Source organism: Coregonus clupeaformis, chromosome 27, assembly GCF_020615455.1.
Source record: "Coregonus clupeaformis isolate EN_2021a chromosome 27, ASM2061545v1, whole genome shotgun sequence".
Lineage (NCBI taxonomy): Eukaryota > Metazoa > Chordata > Actinopteri > Salmoniformes > Salmonidae > Coregonus > Coregonus clupeaformis.
The window spans coordinates 3,762,013-3,777,923 of NC_059218.1; the positions used below are offsets into that span (position 1 = coordinate 3,762,013).

Sequence of the window (15,911 nt, forward strand, 5' to 3'; positions counted from 1 at the left end):
AAACGAGTTTTAATGACTCCAACCTAAGTCTATGTAAACTTTTGACTTAAACTGTATATTGTGCCCTCTTACCATGGTTTTGTTTACAAATGGAATCTGAGATACTTTTCTGTCTAAAGGCTTTCATACCTTACAATGTAAAACAGTGACACCTGTAACATAGTGTTACCCAATATTGTAAATCAATTCAGAATTATCCACCTGATTCACACGTCAGACCCCTACTCTTGCTCTCTCAATTCAATGTTCAATTTAAGGGGCTTTATTGGCAAGGGAAACATATGTTTGTGAAATAGATAATAAAAAGTGAAATAAACAATAATAAAAGTAAACACTCACAAAAGTTCCAAAACAATAAAGACATTTGAAATGTCATATCATGTCTATATACAGTTTTGTAACAATGTGCAAATAGTTAAAGTACAAAAGGGAAAATAAATAAACATAAATATGGGTTGTATTTACAATGGTGTTTGTTCTTCACTGGTTTTCCTTTTCTTATGGCATCAGGTCACACATCTTGCTGCTGTGATTGCACACTGTGGTATTTCACCCAATTCTTTGTGGGTCTGTGTAATCTGAGGGAAATATGTGTCTCTAATATGGTCGTACATTTGGCAGGAGGTTATGAAGTGCAGCTCAGTTTCCACCTCATTTTGTGGGCAGTGTGCACATAGCCTGTCTTCTCTTGAGAGCCAGGTATGCCTATGGCGGCCTTTCTCAATAGCAAGGCTATGTTCACTGAGTCTGTACATAGTCAAACCGTTCTTTAATTTTGGGTCAGTCACAGTGGTCAGGTATTCTGCCACTGTGTACGCTCTGTTTTGGGCCAAATAGCATTGTAGTTTGCTCTGTTTTGTTGTTAATTCTTTCCAATGTGTCAAGTAATTATCTTTTTGTTTTCTCATGATTTGGTTGGGTCTAATTGTGTTGCTGTCCTGGGGCTCTGTTTATGTTTGTGAACAGAGCCCTAGCACCAGCTTGCTTAGGTGACTCTTCTCCAGGTTAATCTCTCTGTAGATTATGGCTTTGTTATGGAAGGTTTGGGAATCACTTCCTTTTAGGTGGTTGTAGAATTTAACGGCTCTTTTCTGGATTTTGATAATTAGAGGGTATTGGCCTAATTCTGCTCTGCATGCATTATTTGGTGTTTTATATTGTACACAGAGGATATTTTAGCAGAATTCTGCATGCAGTCTCTCTCTCGCGCTCTGTCTCTCTCTCGCGCTCTCACACACACACTACCCCCCCCACACTCCCCTCCCCCCACACACACCTCACCAAGCTACCTCTAGCAGAATTCTGCAAGCAGTCTCTCCCTCCCTCCCTCCCTCCCTCCCCACCTCAGCTTGGAAGTGGTGTGGAAGGGAGTGATGTGAGAATCATGCAGATATTGCAGATCTTCAGCAGCACGGCTATTGCAGCGCTGCCTCAAATGTGCTGCCTGCTCGGCTCTCCTCAGACAGAGAGTGTAGCGCCACTGCATCTTAACAATGCCTGGGAAGCTTATTTTATCTTCTATTCGCTATGCATTGAGAGAGAGGGGAGGGAGGGAAGAAATCAATAACCACATGTGTAACTAAGACTACCAAACTGGAATGGTGATAAGCCTACCAACCACATTGAGATGGTGTGTGCGAGAGTGTGTGTTTTTGGGGGAAAGAGAGAGAGAAAGAGTGTGTGTTTATGTGGGGATAGAAAGTGTGTGACATAACAAGAATGTGTGCAGGGCCAGTTCCAGGCATTGGCGACTTAAGCACTTTTTTTTGGGGGGGGGGAACTTAGTCGGGGTCTCAACTTACTACTGACGGTAAGAATAGTAGAATACACCAGCTGTCATTTTGAAATTTGGTTGTGCATCAACAGTTTTTCTTTTGTTATGTCAGTCACTGACAGTAACTCAATTAGCCGTGTCAGCTAACAATTTCTCTATTGGCAGTTAGTCTAGCCAGCTATCTAAACTTGTAGTAAACATGTCAGAATACCGACCGGGCATGCAGAGCTGAGGGGGGCGAAATATACAGTACATTCGGAAAGTATTCAGACCCCTTCCCATTTTCCACATTTTGTTACGTTACAGCCTTCTTCTAAAATTGATTAAATTCAATGTTTTCCTCATCAGTCTACACACAATACCCCATAATGACAAAGCGAAAACAGGTTTTCAGACATTTTTGGAAATAAAAAACAGAAATATCTTATTTACATAAGTATTCAGACCCTTTGCTATGAGACTCGAAATTGAGCTCAGGTGCATCCTGTTTCCATTGATCATCCTTGAGATGTTTCTACAACTTGATTGGAGTCCACCTGTGGTCCTCTGTAGCTCAGCTGGTAGAGCACGACGCTTGTAACGCCAAGGTAGTGGGTTCGATCCCCGGGACCACCCATACACAAAAAATATATGCACGCATGACTGTAAGTCGCTTTGGATAAAAGCGTCTGCTAAATGGCATATTATTATTATTATTAATTTCAATTGATTGGACATGATTTGGAAAGGCACACACCTGTCTATATAAGGTCCCACTGTTGACAACGCATGTCAGTGCAAAAACCAGAGTCCGTAGAGCTCCGAGACAGGATTGTGTCGAGGCACAGATCTGGGGAAGGGTACCAAAACATTTCTGCAGCATTGAAGGTCCCCAAGAACACAGTGGCCTCCATCATTCTTAAATGGAAGAAGTTTGGAACCACCAAGACTCTTCCTAGAGCTGGCCGCCCAGCCAAACTGAGCAATCGGGGGAGAAGGGCCTTGGTCAGGGATGTGACCAGGAACCCGATGGTCACTCTGACAGAGCTCTAGAGTTCCTCTGTGGAGATGGGAGAACCTTCCAGAAGGACAACCATCTCTTCAGCACTCCACCAATCAGGCCTTTATGGTAGAGTGGCCAGACGGAAGCCACTCCTCAGTAAAAGGCACATGACAGTCCACTTTGAGTTTGCCAAAAGGCACCTTTAGACTCTCAGACCATGAGAAACCAGATTATCTGGTCTGATGAAACCAAGATTGAACTATTTTGCCTGAATGCCAAGCGTCACTTCTGGAGGAAATCTGGCACCATCCCTACGCTGCCAAAGGTGGTTCAACAAAGTACTGAGTAAATGGTCTGAATACTTATGTAAATGTTTTATTTCCGTTTTATTTTATTTATATAAATTAGCAAAAATTGATTAAAACCTGTTTTTGCTTTGTCATTATGATGGTATTGATGACAAAAAAAACACATTAATAAATTTTAGAATAAGGCTGTAATGTCCCTGTTTTTACTTGGACAGAATAATTTATAACTTACTTTTTCCGACATAACATAGGTACAGCAGATCCCCTTATTTTATGGGACACTTTTAAATGTGCCTTTAGAGACAATGCAGTACTCATCTCTAAAACAAAAGCAATTTAGGTCAAAAGAGTCCATATTAACAAAGGAAATGGTAGGACTAACAGTACATATAGATAGCAATAAATACTGTACCATAGAGGCTCAGAATAAGTTAGAGGAAAAACAAAAATAAATTGAGGAACTTGTTCAAGAAAGATCAAGTGTAATATATTATAAAATAAAGCGAACGGGATGGAATATGGGGAGAAATGCACCAAATTACTTTTTTTATCTTCAACATAGAAATGCTACCAAAAATAATGTACTGAAACTTGTTACAAATGACAGAGTCACACATGATTCACCAAACTATATTTTGAAAGAGGAAGTAAAGTACTTTAAGCATATGTTTTCGTTTCAGTCTACTCCATCTCCACTAACCAAAGTATTTTTTACATTAATAATGTAAAATTAACAGCTGTACAGAAAGACTCATGTGAAGGCCAAATTACAGAGGAGGAACGTCTTGATACAATTAAAGCCTTTAAGTCCGGGGAAACTCCAGAGCTGGATGGCATAACAGTGGAGGGATACCAAACCTTTTTTGATATACTCAGAGGACCGTTATTAGCATGTTTTAACCACTCCTATATAAATGGTAGATTATCAGACACTCAACAAGAAAGTCTGATTTTATTATTACTGAAACAGGATCCAAGTGGTAAATATAAAGATCCAGTCCATAAAATAATGGAGGCCTCTTACATTTCAGGGTTGTGATGCAATGAATTCTAGCAAAATGCTTAGCGCATAGAATATATATATTATTCATCCTAATCAGACAGGTTTTTTACATGGACGATACATTGGAGATAATATAAGGCAAGTACTGGAAACAATAGAACACTGAAAAATCTGGGAAACCAGGCCTGGTATTCATAGCTGACATTGAAAAGGCCTTTGATAAAGTACGACAGGACTTTATATATAAATGCCTGGAATATTTCAATTTTGGAGAATCTCTTATAAAATGGGTTACAGTTATATATAGTAACCCTATGTGTAAAATAGTAAATAATGGCTACTTCTCAGAAAGTTTTAAACTGTCAAGAGGAGTAAAACAAGGTTGTCCACTATCGGCATATCTATTTCTTATTGCCATCATAATGTTGGTTATTAAAATCAGATCCAACAATAATATCAAGGGGCTACAAATCCAGGGCTTAAAAACAAAGGTGTCATTGTACATTGATGATTCCTATTGTTTTAAAATCCACAATTTGGATCCCTCCACAGCCTCAGAGAGGATCTAGATACTTTTTCTAACCTCTCTGGATTAAAACCAAATTATGATAAATGTACTATATTATGTATTGGATAACAAAAAAATATAATTTTTTCATTACCGTGTAGTTTACCAATAAAATGGTCTGACAGGGATGTGGACATACTCGGTAGACATATTCCGAAATAAATAAATTATCTCACTCAAATTATCTTAAAAGAAAGGTAGCAAAAATAGATAAGATCTTGCTACCATGGAAAGGAAAATACCTGTCTATTTGTGGAAAAATCACCCTGATTAACTCTTTAGTCATATCCCAGTTGACCTATTTGCTTATCGTCTTGCCTACACCTAGCGACCTGCTTTTTAAATTATATGAGCAAAAAAGATTCCATTTTATTTGGAATGGCAAGCCAGACAAAATTAAAAGGGCCTATTTATATAATGAATATGAATTCGGAGGGCAGAAATGATTGAATATTAAAGCATTATACCTCTAACTAAAGGCGTCAGTCATACAAACGTTATACTTAAATCCGATCTGGTTCTCTAGCAAATTAGTAAGAATGTCTCACCCCATGTTCAAGAATGGCCTTTTCCCCTTTATTCAGATTAAAACCTCTCACTTTCGGTTATTTGAAAATGAAATAATCTCCAAAATATTGCTATTTTAAAAACAAGCCATAGAAAGTTGGTTGCAATTTAAGTTTAATCCACCAGAAAAGACAGAACAAATAATACAACAAATATTGTGGTTAAATTCAAATATACTAATTGATTAAAAAAAACATTATTTTCTGATACAATTAAAAGAAAATATATAATCTTTGTAAATTATATCATAAATAGGACTGGTGGAGTTATGTCACACATGCAGCTAACTAAAATATATGGACATTTCTGCTCTTTTGCAGCATTACCACAGAAATGGAAGAGGCAAGTGGAAGGGGGGAAAGTAAGGAACTTGTTTGTCGGCCCTGCATTAAAGACCAAAATTGGTTAAAGAAAATTGTGACAAATAAAAAAATATACCAGTTTCATTTAAGGACCAAAAAATGTACAGCTGTGCCATATAGATTGTAAAATAGTTGGGAAGAGATTTTCAATGTACCGATTCCATGGCACATGGTTTATGAAATGATACGCAAAATGACGCCAGATTCAAAATTTAGAATTTTTCAATTTAAATGATTATACAAAATTCTTGCAACCAATAGAATGTTATATATATGGGGGATACAACCTTCCCAGCTCTGCAGATTTTTATGCGAAGAGACAGAGTCATTAGATAATTTATTTTGGTACTGTCCATATGTAGCTTGTTTTTGGTAACAGGTCCAGGAATGGCTGAAGAATTGCAACATTTACCTGGAGCTAACGCTGCAGATGGCAATACTGGGTGATTTGAAAAGTCATAGTCAATCGATCAATAATATAATAATACTTTTAGCAAAAATGTTAATCTTTAATTTACAATCTGTAGAAACTATGAGAACAGAAAGGTTCAGAACGTTTGTGAAGCATCACAGCACAGTTGAAAAATATATGCAAATAGAAATCCAATATGGATGGTGTTAAGAGATAGATGGGAGGGGTTGAATGGAGGTGAAGGGTGGGACTAATAACAACAAGATAACAAATGTAAAATATACTGTGTCTGTAAAATGTATATAGGTTCAGAACTTTTGTGAAACAGCACAGTTAAAAATATGGCAAATAGAAATCAAACTGGATGGACATCAGAAATAGATATGACAGGTTGAGGGTAGAGGAAGGACAGGACTAAAAACAAACAAAATGTAACTATTGTAAAATAGATTGTGTCCGTAAAATGTATATACTATGTATAAGCTGGAAGTAGAAGCCTAAGTGTTGTTGTTCATTAGTTTACTCCAATTAGGGGAGGGGTGGTAGGGTTTGCAGAAAATATTAAAGGAAAAAAATATATATATATAATTAAAGTGTGTAGAATGGCAGGAAATTAGCTTTAAAACTGCAAAAATGTCTCTCCACCCCATAGCGAAATGGGTAGAATTGCATGAAATGTGTTATAAAATTGCAACGTTTTCTCTCTGCCCCATGGCAAAATATATAGAATTGCAGAAAACTTCCTTTCAAACTGCAACATTTTCTCTACGCCCCATAGCAAAATGAGTCGAATTTCAGGAAACAAACCTCAAGAGAGCCCCCCCCCCCCAAACAAATCTCACTCCGGGCCCCCAAAAGGCTAGAGCTCGACCTGTGTGTGTCAGTCTGTGTGTGTGTTTATGTGTGTTGTGCATTTAGTGCATGTATTTGCAGTGCACTTGTCTTTGTAGTGTGTGTGTCTGTGTTTCAGACGGCTTGATTTAACCAATCATAGAAAATACAAACTCAAACATACATTTATTTCACAAAGGTTTTCCAGTGCCTATCAAAGAAGGGCACCTTATTGTAGATGGGTAAAAATAAAGGATATGTCAGCGGTAAAGCGTATCACACGGCAATGGGGGACTTTTGGTAACAGCACTCTTGTCTTTTGACATGCTTCTTTACACATCACATCCGTCGACAGTTTATTGACAACAATGACAGACATGTTTTTTTTTTCACGTGTGTCATGCAACAAATGTAATCTTAAACATTTTGTATGAATACATAATATTACTCCAATATAACAATGTAACGTTTTCATGCGCAAATGTGTTTTTTATGCACAAAAGTAAAATGGTTATTAAATACCCTATAAGGACATTGCAATAACATTACATTTGAATATATAACATCAAGTTGTTAAAACTGTTTGGGGGTAACATGAAGCTAAATAATGTCCATTGCTTTTATACTGAAATATTATTCCAAACTTTTACATTGATTAGGCTAACTCATAGAATTCCTGCATCATATGCATTCTTGATTTTTAACAACAACTCCAGACATAAATGCGCAGAAATAACATAACGCCTGTCAATTCTCTTGCAAGTGATGCAACATGGAATATTGTTTTGATATAACATACTCATCCATCAAAAGTCCCTAAAATGAAGTCAGATAACTAGGCTACAAGACCTCACATGAATGCATTGTGGGAATTGAAGTTGTGATTTGCGTTACCAGAGACACTCGCAGGCACTCCAGTGGCAGGAGGGACTTGAAGGTAAAATATCAGGGGCGGAGCTTTTGGTGCTTGGTAGATAGATGCCTTCTGAACTTAAAGGCAAAGTAATCAACTTAAACATAATTCGCCAGTTGCTGCTTCAGAGAGCCGCTCGCCTCCGTTATTTCTGGTAATTTTTTACAGAAAACGCTCCACGGGGCGCACAGCATTTGCTGAGAAGAAGCTTATTTGCCCTCGACCTGCTTCGTATCTGATATCTATGTGACTGATTTTTGAGAGATCAGACAAAAGTCACGTTATTGACCAAAATATCACAGTTCTTTGGTTGTTTTTTGCTAGAAGTATAGCCTTTAGCGGATGCATTGTATCTTATGACGATGATGTGTTGTAACCGTACGGTAAGATCCTCTATATTGATCAATTCATGTTTTATTGAAAGCGCCTTTTAGATAAATAATTATATATTGCGCAATGCATATCCTCCTCTTGTGATTTCTGAATTTAAAAAGCTTCCAACAAGCTCGTTTGGCCTATAAATATATAATGCGTTGTGCTAGTTGATAGATAATGCTTTGATGCTAAATGACTAAAAATGGAAAATGTAAAATAAGGGTTTGCCCTGCACCATCCCAGCTGTGACTAATGCTGTGTTTGTAATTAAGTTGGTGGTGGGAATTTACCGGTTGTGGAGTTGTAAATACCATTTGGATGCATTCAGGTGCTTTTAACTCTGCTGAGAAACGCTGATTGGCTAATGGCCAACATGCTGCATAAACAAAACATACAGCTATCATGCTTGTAAACAAATGATTGTGTTCCAAAAACATATTAATAGATTGCTTTCTATAAATATTTTGTTGTTGCATTTAACTGCCGAAAATGCTGTTATGAGGTAATTTCCTTAGTAGGTGATGTCAGGGGTCAGCATGTGGGAGTTCAGGATGATAGATTAGTTTCCCACTAGTAATTACCAGTTGGAGGGCCATTCAAGTGGATTTTTCCCAGCCTTAATGTGGTAAATTCCCACTTGGTTACGAACGCAGCAATATTCCCTATATATGACCTGTTATGCTGTTTATATGCTACTGTGGATGATTAAATAAATACCGACAACATGACCAATAAAAAATAAAACTATTGTCCTTTATAATGAACTATTGGGAATATGTGCGGTGGTGCACACATACAGATCCTATTAAATTAGTAGATGGGCTATGTCATAAACCCTCAAAGTTCCAGAATGGGGTGAAAATGGCAGCCATATTGGTCAGGGAGAAATCCAAACCTGTCTAATAGGTCGTTATCAATAAAACGTCACAATAAGGTGCAGAACGTTCAATTTGCCTGCTGGGGGTCAAGGAGATCCCAATCTCTGCTAAAACCATTGACAACTGCATGCCATTTTCAAGAGATTTTTAAATAAATGTTATAACTCTTTGGTTGTAATATCATAACCTCTTGAAGAGCATATTCAGAACTACAAATGTCAGATTATTCCATGCAAAACAATTGCACACATATAGCTCTATAATCAGTTATACAGCTAGTATAATTTGATATAGAACTTTGAACATTTCTTCAAGTGCAGTCGCAAAAACCATCAAGCGCTATGATGAAACTGGCTCTCATGAGGACCGCCACAGGAAAGGAATACCCAGAGTTACCTCTGCTGCAGAGGATAAGTTCATTAGTTACCAGCCTCAGAAATGGCAGCCCAAAATAAATTATTCACAGAGTTCAAGTAACAGACGCATCTCAATATCAACTGTTCAGAGGAGACTGCGTGAATCAGGCCTTCATGGTCTAATTGCTGCAAATAAATCACTACTAAAGGACACCAATAAGGAGAAGACACTTGCTTGGACCAAGAAACACGAGCGATGGACATTAGACCAGTGGAAATCTGTCTTTTGGTCTGATGAGTCCAAATTTAAGATTTTTGGTTCCAACCGCTGTGTCCTTGTGAGACGCAGAGTAGGTGAACGGATGATCTCTACATGTGTGGTTCCCACCGTGAAGCATGGAGGAGGAGGTGTGATGGTGTGGGGGTGCTTTGCTGGTGACATTGCCTGTGATTTATTTAGAATTCAAGGCACACTTAACCAGCATGGCTACCACAGCATTCTGCAGCGATACGCCATCCAATCTGGTCTGCACTTATTGGGACTATCATTTGTTTTTCAACAGGACAGTGACCCAACACACCTCCAGGCAGTGTAAGGGCTATTTGACCAAGATGGAGAGTGATGGAGTACTGCATCAAATGACCTGGCCCCCACAATCACCCGCCCTCAACCCAATTGAGATGGTTTGGGATGAGTTGGACCGCAGAGGGAAGGAAAAGCAGCCAACAAGTGCTCAGCATATGTGGGAACATATGCATTCAAAGCATTCCAGGTGAAGCTGTTTTTTTTTGTTAAATATATTTTCCTTTATTATTTTCCCCTAACCCTACCACCCCTCCCCTAATTGGAGCAAACTAATGGACAACAACACTGTGCTGTGATGTTTCACAAAAGTTCTGAACCTTTCTATTCTCATAGTTTCTACAGATTGTAAATTTAAAGATACATTTTTTTGCTAAAAGTATTATTATATTATTGATCGATTAACTTCACCCGAATTTAATGAATGGGTATAGAATTGCCTTTCATTTCGCCTTTAATAGCTCGAGACTCTGTCACGGAGGAGGTGTCAAGCATAGAGGCAGAATTTCAGCCAATTAAAAAACCCTGACCCCCCTTGCGAGCGCCAGTCGGAGAAAGGGCGGGAGCAAGGCTAGAGCCATGTGCACAGTTTCCAAGGAAACCGCATGTCTTGACCTCTTCATATCCCTCCACATCCCATCCAACCTCAGCCAATGGATTCGTTTCCATGGAGATGTCTCTAGCTGGGAATGGAAACATTTAGCTGCCAAAACTCAATTGGAAAGGCAAATGTGCAAATTATAAATCAATATCATGTTTGCAATTCCTTTTCCTAAACGGGTATGCATTTTTTGTGACAAAACTCTAATTGAAATGCCAAAAAAGATATTGCATTATCATGTTCATGATTGAGTATGCATAATATCTGCCAATTTGAAAAATAAATAGCAAATTGTGTTTGATATTTCATTTCCATGGTGCTATCCAGTACAACACTGACACATTTAAAAATCAACTGTAAATGCTTAAATGACAAATCATTTATCATGTTTTCCATTTCATTTCCTTGTTGTGATAGCATGAATTTGCAATTGACCATTTCTTTCCATACTCTGTGTGGTTTAGACTGTCAAAATTTGAATAATCAATCAAATTCGATAAATCAATCGCGATGCTTCATTTTACTGTTTTGTTTCCTTAGTTGCGTTATTGTTTTCGACTTGTGTTGATTGTCAATCAAACACTGTGGGCGGGGTTCCGGTAACGTGAGGTAGAAGACGTTGCCTGTGCTTGCTGTCAACAGTCACTTTCGGTCATAGCTGTATTGATGTGGCATGTTTTTAGGCTATCCCGGCAACAAAAGCCAGTGAGAAACCCCACAAAAGAAGAAGAAGAACATCCAGTGTGTGGGAGGGGACTATAAAGCTCAGCGGAGGGGATACTGGGAGCTACTAGTAGCTAGCTAATATGGCTAATTGGCAATTATATGTAGCTAGCTACCGGTAGGTTAGATAGCTAGCTAGTAGCTTTCGAAAACTTTAGGTGGCATTCTGCCTTCTCCCTACAGTTCTCAGCCATTAGAATCGCCCACGACTGCCTCATGTGAACTACAATCCCGACGCTGTGTTTTAATGTTTAGAAACTTCAATAAATCATCTCTTGTGATAGAGCATTCGAAACATATAGCCCTTATCTTTCATCAGCGAGAAAGAATCCTTCAAATATAAAAGATACACTTACTGTAGCAGTTTTGCCCAAATCAACAGCTATGGGTGCCTCCATCCAACGAAACTACACTTACGCTACGCTTCCCGAGTTACGCTTACACACTGGTGTTCGAAGCATTCTAGATAGCTAATTAGCACAGGTGGTCACCTCTTGCGCTGTAACATGGAGATATGGCCACGTGGGAACACTAACCCTAACCCTATCAAGGTGTGTATCAATTTAACCTTTTTTTATTTTGTATAATTTTAGGCCTGATATGAAAGATAAGGTCCTTATGCTTCCAAAACTGTACCGCAAGCGATGCCTGTAATGTTCAGACCAAGCGTTGGTGATCTTAACAAAATTTCCCCTACAGTAGACACCTTTGTCCAATGACTGATGTGTAATGTAATGGAACTGAGAGTCATGATCAAAGGCTAGCTTGCTAGTACCTAATTAGCTATGAAGAGGCACTACTGGCTAATGTTACTGGCAAACATTACAGTCGCTAGCTAGCCCACTGGCACTGGCTAGCCTAGCTAGCTAGCTACCTTCACAACAAGACATTGTGGAAGTAAGTATCCCATATTAGGTACTACTACTTGGATAGATAGGAGGCAGAGGTTGCAAGCATAGAGGTAGATACCATTTACTGTATGTTTGCAAGTCATTACATGCCATTACTTGGCAGTGATTGTGCAACCCAAAGACACATTATGTCACACTGTGAACAGACCGTGTGTGGAGCTCCCTTTCTCCTCATAGGCATTACTCAAATGAATTGGACTTGTTGCAGAGTTACTGTCATGTTGCTTATTTGTGTCCTGATGGTCCTCCCTTTTACCGAAGTGTGCACTTTCAAACATCCATGATGAGGAGTTTGCAAGTGCACAGCATAAGAGAAGGGTGGAGAATTGGGATGTAGCCCTTGTGTGCTCTCTCAACCACCTATACGCCTATTCCTGTAGCTGAGGGTTATAGTGATATTACAATGAGGGGATTCGATTAAGCTGGCCTGGGTGGGCGGAGATTGCACCGGGTGAAAAGTGATTGTTTTTGAAAATTGGGCTGCCCTGTAGCTGCCCTGTAGCTGAGGGTGCCTTGTTCAAAGCCCACGGCGAAGTCGGCTCAAAACAAAGTGACATATGTCAAGAACGTGGAGTAATTATTTAGGATTCAGAGTGTTGTTTGCTCTTGGAAAAAAACGAATATGTACTTTATCTGCCTTCCCAAGTAAAATTAATACAATTCTAACATATACTTTATGGAAAATACATGTTGTATGTTTCTGAACAATGAACCATGATGTCTTGTTGACAATATAATTTGGCGGCGCAGATTACTGTTCGAGTTGAGCAGGGCGCTCCTCCCTCACCGCTTTTGCCCATGCACGTCACGGGCCATAGCCTGGTGCACTCCGGTCCAGTTTAATTAAACTCCCTCAATATAACTACTCTATAGCAAATTCTATTAATATTGTAGTCCCATGATCCTCGCCCACTGAGTTCTTGTATGTGACATTTTGTTTATTGTAAGTCAAGCTTTCGTTTGCATGCCAGTAAATGTCAACGTTACAGTATTTAATTATTATATCCCGCAGGGGACAGTACCAGAGACTCTGTTAGGGGGCAGATCATCTATGATATGAATTGATAATGAGTTCCTGTTGTCTGATTTGAAGGCTACAAAAGTTATTTTTGGAAGAAAAGCCTTTTCTATATTAGCTAATTTGCCCTAGACCTGACAGTGTGCCTTTTAACTAATCTATTTTGTGTTCCAACCATCAGGAAACTATGACGTCATTGCTGTGTATGGGCAACCCCAGCAGCTCCGCAAGCAGACACTGCTTCCTCCTGTCTTCCAGATGCTGCTGACCAAGTTGCCCACCATCAGACAGATAAGGATGCTCTCCAATAGGAAGCAAGATGTCTTGATACACTGACCCCCCCCTTTCTTCCAATGGTCTGCACTGGCTACTCCCCTTCATGGAATGGATTAAAGAGCAATGGATTTGCACATTTGGTTAGTCTAGTTCAGTGTTCCTCTTTCTTGCCTAATGGGCAACAGTGTGAACATTGTCATCCCTACTTGTGCTACAACACCTAATTTAACTACTCAATAGACCACACTTGGGTAAATTGAGTGAATGAGTGATTGGTTATGACAACATGCACTAAACCGGAGCATACAGTTATTGTGAACAATGAAAAACAGATGTGAATTGAATTGTGACTAGTCCACTTATCATGAGTTGTACATTGATAATCTGTGTTTTAGGTTTCCATCCATGCTATCGTTTTTGCATAATTTGTGCTCCTTTTTCACAGGAGGTTCTGGCTGATGACCTGTCTCCATAGCTGATAGAAACCGAGAAGGAATATCATCCCCAATGATACTGCTAATATTAGTAACTGTACTGATGAGGAATAGGAGGGCAGGCTGATCCATTGTCCTTGAACTGCTTGAAGTGTTCAGTCAAAATGATAGTGCCACTTTGTTACCACGTGTTCAATAAGATGTTCTGCAAAAAATAATAACAATACTGAGATGTTCTTGCTCTTCAATGAGGTTCTGACAATCAGATGTTGGAAACCATTATAAAGGAAACCTACAGTAGTTGAACACTTTGTGTAGATAGTAACCTGTTTCTTGAACACAAGTGATTCTAAGAACAAGAATAACTGTTACCTGTAGGACAATGTCTCTATCACAGGTCACCAAGGATACAGAAAGGTATATCCTTAATAAAATGTTTTTATGGTTAATTGTGCATGCCTCTCATTTAGACTCATCAGACCAAAGGACAGATTTCCACCGGTCTAATATCCATTGCTTGTGTTTATTGGCCCAAGCAAGTCTCTTCTTCTTATTGGTGTCCTTTAGTAGTGGTTTCTTTGCAGCAATACGACCATGAAGGCCTGATTCACACAGTCTCCTCTGAACAGTTGATGTTGAGATGTGTCTGTTACTTGAACTCTGTGAAGCATTTATTTGGGCTGCAATCTGAGGCTGGTAACTTTAATGAACTTATCCTCTGCAGCAGAGGTAACTCTGGGTCGTCCTCTCCTGTGGCGGTCCTCATGAGAGCCAGTTTCATCATAGCGCTTGATGGATTTTGCGACTGCACTTGAAGAAATGTTCAGTTCTTGAAATCTTCCGGATTGACTGACCTTCATGTCTTAAAGTAATGATGGACTGTTGTTTCTCTTTGCTTATTTGAGCTGTTCTTGCCATAATATGGACTTGGTCTTTTACCAAATAGGGCTATCTTCTGTATACCACCCCTACCTTGTCACAACACAACTGATTGGCTCAAACGCATTAAGAAGAAAAAAAAATCCACAAATTCACTTTAAACAAGGCACAGCTGTTAATTGAAATGCATTCCAGTTGACTACCTCATGAAGCTGGTTGAGAGAATGCCAAGAGTGTGGAAAGCTGTCATCAAGGCAAAGGGTGGCTACTGTGAAGAATCTCAAATATAAAATATGTTTTGATTGGATTAACACTTTGTTGGTTACTACATGATTCCATATGTGTTATTTCATAGTTTTGATGTCTTCACTATTATTCTACAATGTAGAAAATAGTCAAAATAAAGAAAAACCATTGAATGAGTAGGTGTGTCCAAACTTTTGACTGGTACTGTATGTGTGTGTGTGTGTGTGTGTGTGTGTGTGTGTGTGTGTGTGTGTATATATGTATATATACAGTGGGGGAAAAAAGTATTTAGTCAGCCACCAATTGTGCAAGTTCTCCCACTTAAAAAGATGAGAGAGGCCTGTCAGTTTCATCATAGGTACACGTCAACTATGACAGACAAATTGAGAAAAAAAAATCCAGAAAATCACATTGTAGGATTTTTAATGAATCTATTTGCAAATTATGGTGGAAAATAAGTATTTGGTCACCTACAAACAAGCAAGATTTCTGGCTCTCACAGACCTGTAACTTCTTCTTTAAGATGCTCCTGTGTCCTCCACTCGTTACCTGTATTAATGGCACCTGTTTGAACTTGTTATCAGTATAAAATACACCTGTCCACAACCTCAAACAGTCACACTCCAAACTCCACTATGGTCAAGACCAAAGAGCTGTCAAAGGACACCAGAAACAAAATTGTAGACCTGCACCAGGCTGGGAAGACTGAATCTGCAATAGGTAAGCAGCTTGGTTTGAAGAAATCAACTGTGGGAGCAATTATTAGGAAATGGAAGACATACAAGACCACTGATAATCTCCCTCGATCTGGGGCTCCACGCAAGATCTCACCCCGTGGGGTCAAAATGATCACAAGAACGGTGAGCAAAAATCCCAGAACCACACGGGGGGACCTAGTGAATGACCTGCAG

General features: G+C 39.1%; 1 long non-coding RNA gene across 2 annotated transcripts; it reads left to right on the top strand.

Annotated features, from left to right (window-relative positions):
* Window positions 1-7,793: 7,793 nt before the first annotated feature.
* LOC121541409 lies at window positions 7,794-14,414 on the top strand. Of its 2 annotated transcripts, none has more exons than XR_005995751.2 (3): window positions 7,794-8,103; window positions 13,347-13,581; window positions 13,887-14,414. It is a non-coding gene; the product is annotated as an uncharacterized LOC121541409 (long non-coding RNA). The 2 variants fall into 2 exon arrangements; XR_005995752.2 differs by lacking the exon at window positions 7,794-8,103 and adding an exon at window positions 10,062-10,102.
* Window positions 14,415-15,911: the final 1,497 nt, after the last annotated feature.